The sequence below is a fragment of the Leucopleurus acutus genome (genome assembly GCF_964270905.1).
Source record: "Leucopleurus acutus genome assembly, chromosome: 13".
In the NCBI taxonomy this organism is placed as follows: domain Eukaryota; kingdom Metazoa; phylum Chordata; class Mammalia; order Artiodactyla; family Delphinidae; genus Leucopleurus; species Leucopleurus acutus.
In genome coordinates this window covers 37025138-37031137 of record NC_139155.1, presented here as the reverse complement: position 1 = coordinate 37031137, position 6000 = coordinate 37025138, and positions in this window count along the sequence as shown.

The following is a 6000-nucleotide window of genomic DNA, read 5'->3' as shown; positions in this document are numbered from 1 at the left end:
TTGACGCTGATCCTGCATCCACACACTGAGAAGTTTCTCCATCTCTTCTATCATTTTCCACGCTTCTTCAATATTATTGTTGATACAATTGGCACAGCAGACTTCACATGTTCCATGATCTTGTTCTTTAGAATCATGCCAGTGGTTAAACGATTCACGTTATAAGAATGAACAATGGCTACGATCTTTTTGCCTCGCTCCACTCTCTCAATTATTTTCACTTTTGTTTCCGTTGTTATCACTTGGTTCTTCTTAGCTGTATCAGCTACACCATGGCTGCTTTTATACTTGCTTCCAGAAATCGTGGGCTTGAAATAAAGATATTTTACTACTATACACTACACAGTACTGCACAGTAAAGTACACAAAAGCACAACCACTGGTAGAGGTTGCATACACGTGACAATGTATACCAGACATGTGAACTAACATAAATGGACATGTGAATACACGTTCGCATCTTTGAAAGTTCGTAACTTGAAGGTTCATATGTAGGGGACTTACTGTACTCTCCAAATACTACATTTACTCCTGTTTCTAATACACTTTGCAGTTAGGTAAGTCCACATGATTTATTCTGGCCAATGAGCTCAGAGGAAAAATGACATATCACTTCTGGACTGAGACAGTATAAAGCCCATTTCTAGCTCTCCAGTTGCATTTCTATGATAGTAACTAAGGGTGGTACAGTAAGAGGAAAAGTCCCTGAGTAACTCTGGAACAGAGATGGCCCCCTCTACCAATCTCTGAAATATAAATGAAAAATAGATTTTTATTTGGTTAAGCCATTTAATTTGTTACTGTAGTACAACTTAGCCAATTCTAATCAATATTAACTGTTAAGAGGAAAAAAAAGACAAATCTAAAGACAAAACTGAAAGAGTATTTTTCTAAATATGTTTATTAAATTATAGATGTGTGTAATTACTTATACATAAATTTAAATCTATCAAGGGTTAACAGTTTTTATCTCTGATGAGAAGTTTAGGAAGAGAAGATAGAAGATAACAAGAGATTCTATGCCTCTACATTGCCTGAATTTTTCAAAAGTATATATTCAGGTATTGCTTGTATAAAAAATTTCTTGAAAAATAAAGTCAATTTTTTTCCAAAATATATACTAAAAATTGCATTATATCTGTGCCAAATACTTCTCATCATTTAAACAAAAATAATTCCAAGTCATTGGTAGATATGGAGTTAAATGGGTGAAAGTGTGAGGAACACGTTAAAGTTTATTCAGTCTGTGAGGCTGTATTCTCCCCATCTCTTTGTGCTCCTTCACTCCTGTGTGATTTCAGGATGCCTAGATGGCCTTTTAGATAGTGGGGAGTTGAATGCAATTACCTGAATTTGTCCTTCACTTGTCATCTTTTTACATAAAATTTCGGTGCCCAAATCACTCCATCTTCATTGGCTGATTGTTTCAGGCCAAATCTATATTGTTTCTGGAAAAGTGCAATATGTGTAACATACAACATTGCTATAGTATCTGTGTAAAATCTTGTACATGTGACATTTGCAGCTGTTTACATGTGTTACTCTGTCAAAGCAACCAAAGTAGGTATTAATGGTGAAAAAAATAGACACCAAGAACTCTCATAATTTACTTGAATCTTGGGAAATTCACCATTAAAATTTTGCTAGTAGAGGGCCATCAATGTGCTTCTAAAGGATCTGATTTTCTAAACCTTGATAGAAGAAAAACTAGTCAACTCAGCAACTTCAGACAAGAAAAGTTACTTAATTAGATATTTACAGGAGTGACAGAGGTATCCCATATTGAGTAGAGCAGGTACATGTCTTACAGGATGACATTTGTATAGTAGGTTTTAGCTTTTTTGCTTAAAATTTGAGCATAATTGTGTAATTAAAAAAATTAGTTTGGCAGTACCTCCCATCAGGAAACTTGCACAAGCCACTTAGATAGTCTCATCCCCCAGAGAGCAGACAGCAGAAGGAAGAAGAACCTCAATCCTGCAGCCTCTGGAACAAAAAACACATTCACAGGAAGATAGACAAGATGAAAAGGCAGAGGGCTATGTACCAGATGAAGGAACAAGATAAAACCTGAGAAAAACAATGAAATGAAGTGGATATAGGAAACCTTCTAGAAAAAAAAAACATTCACAATAATGATAGTGAAGATGATCCAGGACCTTGGAAAAAGAATGGAGGCAAATATTGAGAAGACAAAAGAAATGTTTAACAAAGACATAGAAGAATTAAAGACCAAAATAACAGAGACGAACAATACAATAACTGAAATGAAAAATACACTAGAAGAAATCAATAGCAGAATAACTGAGGCAGAAGAACGGATAAGTGAGCTGGAAGACAGAATGGTGGAATTCACTGCTGTGGAACAGAATGAAGAAAAAAAGAATGAAAAGAAATGAAGACAGCCTAAAAGACCTCTGGGACAAGATTAAACACAACAACATTTGTGTTATAAGGGTCCCAGAAGGAGGAGAGAGAGAGAAAGGACTGCCGAAAAAATATTTGAAGAGATTATAGATGAAAACTGCCCTAATGAGGGAAAGGAAATACTCACCCAAGTCCAGGAAGTGTAGAGAGTCCCATACAGGATAAACCCAAGGAGAAACATGTCAAGACACACAATAATCAAATTGGCAAAAATTAAAAACAAAGAAAAATAATTGACAGCATTAAGGGAAAAATGACAAATAACATACAAGGGTACTCCCATAAGGTTAACAGCTGATTTCTCAGCAGAAACTCTACAAGCCAGAAGGGAGTGGCATGATATACTTAAAGTGATGAAAGGGAAGAACCTACAACCAAGATTACTCTACCTGGCAAAGATCTCATTCAGATTCGATGGAGAAATCAAAAGCTTTACAGACAAGCAAAAGCTAAGAGAATTCAGCATCATCAAACCAGCTCTACAACAAATGATAAAGGAACTTCTCTAAGTAGGAAACACAAGAGAAGAAAAGGATCTACAAAAACAAGCTGAAAAGAATTAAGAAAATTGTCATAGAAACATACATATTGATAATTACCTTAAAGGTGAATGGATTAAATGCTTCCACCAAAAGACACAGGCTTGCTGAATGGATACAGAAACAAGACCCACATATATCCTGTCTACAAGAGACCAACTTCAGACCTAGGGACACATACAGACGGAAAGTGAGGGGATGGAAAAAGATATTCCATGCAAATGGAAATCGAAAGAAAGCTGAAGTAACAATACTCATAACAGATAAAATAGGCTTTAAAATAAAGAATGCTACAAGAAACAAGGAAGGACACTATGTAATGATCAAGGGATCAATCCAAGAAGAAGATTTGACAATTATAAATATATATGCACCCAACATAAGAGCACCACAATACATAAGGCAACTGCTAACAGCTATAAAAGAGGAAATCGACAGTAACACAAAAATAATGGGGGAATTTAGCATCTCACTTACACCAATGGACAGATAATCCAAACAAAATATGGAAACACAGCTTTCAATGACACAATAGACCAGATAGATTTAATTGATATTTATTGGGCGTTCTATCAAAAAACAGCAGATTACACTTTCTTCTCAAATGTGCATGGAGCATTCTCCAGGATAGATCATATCTTGGGTCACAAATCGAGCCTCAGTAAATTTAAGAAAATTGAAATCATATCCAGCATCTTTTCTGACCACAACGCTATGAGATTCTAAATGAATTACAGGGAAAAAAACGTGAAGAGCAAAAACATATGGATGCTAAACAATATGTTACTAAATAACCAAGAGATCACTGAAGAAATCAGAGAGGCAATCAAAAATTACCTAGAGACAAGGACAATGAAAACATGATGATCCAAAACCTATGGGATGCAGCAAAAGGAGTTCTAAGAGGAAAGTTTATAGCTATAAAAGCCTACCTCAAGAAACAAGAAAAATCTCAAATAAACAATCTAAATTTACACCTAAAGGAACTAGAGAAAGGAGAACAAGCAAAACCCAAGGTTAGCAGAAGGAAAGAAATATAAATATCAGAGCAGAAATAAATGAAATAGAAACAAAGAAAACAATAGTAAAGATCAAAAGAACTAAAACGTGGTTCTTGAAAAGATAAACAAAATTGATAAACCATTAGCCAGACATATCAAGAAAAAGAGGGAGAGGACTCAAATCAGTAAAATTAGAAATGAAAAAGGAGAAGTTACAACAGACACTGCAGAAATACAAATCATCCTAAGAGACTACTACAAGCAATTCTATGCCAATAAAATGGACAACCTGGAAGAAATGGACAAATTCTTAGAATGGTATAACCTTCCAAGACTGACCAGGAAGAAATAGAAAATATGAACAGACCAATCACAAGTAAAGACATTGAAACTGTGATTAAAAGTCTTCCAACAAACAAAAGTCCAGGACCAGACGGCTTCACAGGTGAATTCTACCAAAGGTTTAGAGAAGAGGTAACACCCATTCTTCTCAAACTCTTCAAAAACATTGCAGAGGAAGGGGTGCTTCCAAACTCATTCTATGAGGAAACCATCACCTTGATACCAAAACCAGAAAAAAGATACTACAGAAAAAGAAAATTACAGACCAATGTCACTGATGAATATAGATGCAAAATTCCTCAACAAAATACTAGCAAGCAGAATCCAACAACACATTAAAATGATCATACACCATGATCAAGTGAGATTTATACCAGGGATGCAAGTATTGTTCAATATACACAAATCAATCAATGTGATACACCATATTAACAAATTGAAGAAGAAAAACGATATGACCATCTCAATAAATGCAGAAAAAGCCTTTGAGAAAATTCAACACCCATTTATGATAAAAATTCTACAGAAAGTGGGCACAGAGGGAACCTATCTCAACATAATAAAGACCATATACAACAAACCCACAGCACACATCATTCTCAATGGTGAAAAACTGAAAGCATTTCCTCTAAGATCAGGAGCAAGACAAGGACGTCCCCTCTCACCACTATTACTCAACATAGTTTCGGAAGTCCTAGCCACGGCAATCAGAGAAGAAAAAGAAATAAAAGGAATGCAAATTGGAAAAGAAGAAGTAAAACTGTCACTGCTTGTTGATGACATGATAGTCTACATAGAGAATCCTAAAGATGCCACCAGAAAACTACTAGAGCTAATCAATGAATTTGGTAAAGTTGCAGGATAGAAAATTAATGCACAGAAATCTCTGGCATTCCTATACACTAATGTTGGAAAATCTGAAAGTGAAATCAAGAAAACACTCCCATTTACCATTGCAACAAAAAGAATAAAATATCTAGGAATAAACCTACCTAAGGAGACAAAAGAAAATTATAAGACACTGATGAAAGAAATTAAAGATGATAAAAATAGATGGAGAGATATACCATGCTCTTGGATTGAAAGAAAACTATTGTGAAAACAACTATACTACCCAAAGCAATCTTCAGATTCAATGCAATCGCTATCAAATTACCAGTGGCATTTTTTTACAGAACTAGAACAAAAAATCTTAAAATTTGTATGGAGACACAAAAGACCCTGAATAGACACAGCAATCTTGAGAGAAAAAAGCAGAGCTGGAGGAATCAGACTCCCTGACTTCAGACTATACTACAAAGCTACAGTAATCAAGACAACATAATACTGGCACAAAAACAGAAATATAGATCAATGGAACAAGATAGAAAGCCCAGAGATAAACCCACGTACGTATGGTCAACTAATCTATTACAAAGGAGGCAAGGGTATACAATGGAGAAAAGACAGCCTCTTTAATAAGTGGTGCTGGGAAAACTGGACAGCTACACATAAAAGAATAAAATTAGAATACTCCCTAACACTATACACAAAAATAAACTCAAAATGGATTACAGACCTAAATTAAGACCAGACACTCTAAAACTCTTAGAGGAAAACATAGGAAGAACACTCTTTGACATAAATCACAGCAGGATTGTTTTTGATTCACCTCCTAGAGTAATGGAAGTAAAAACAAAAATAAACAAATG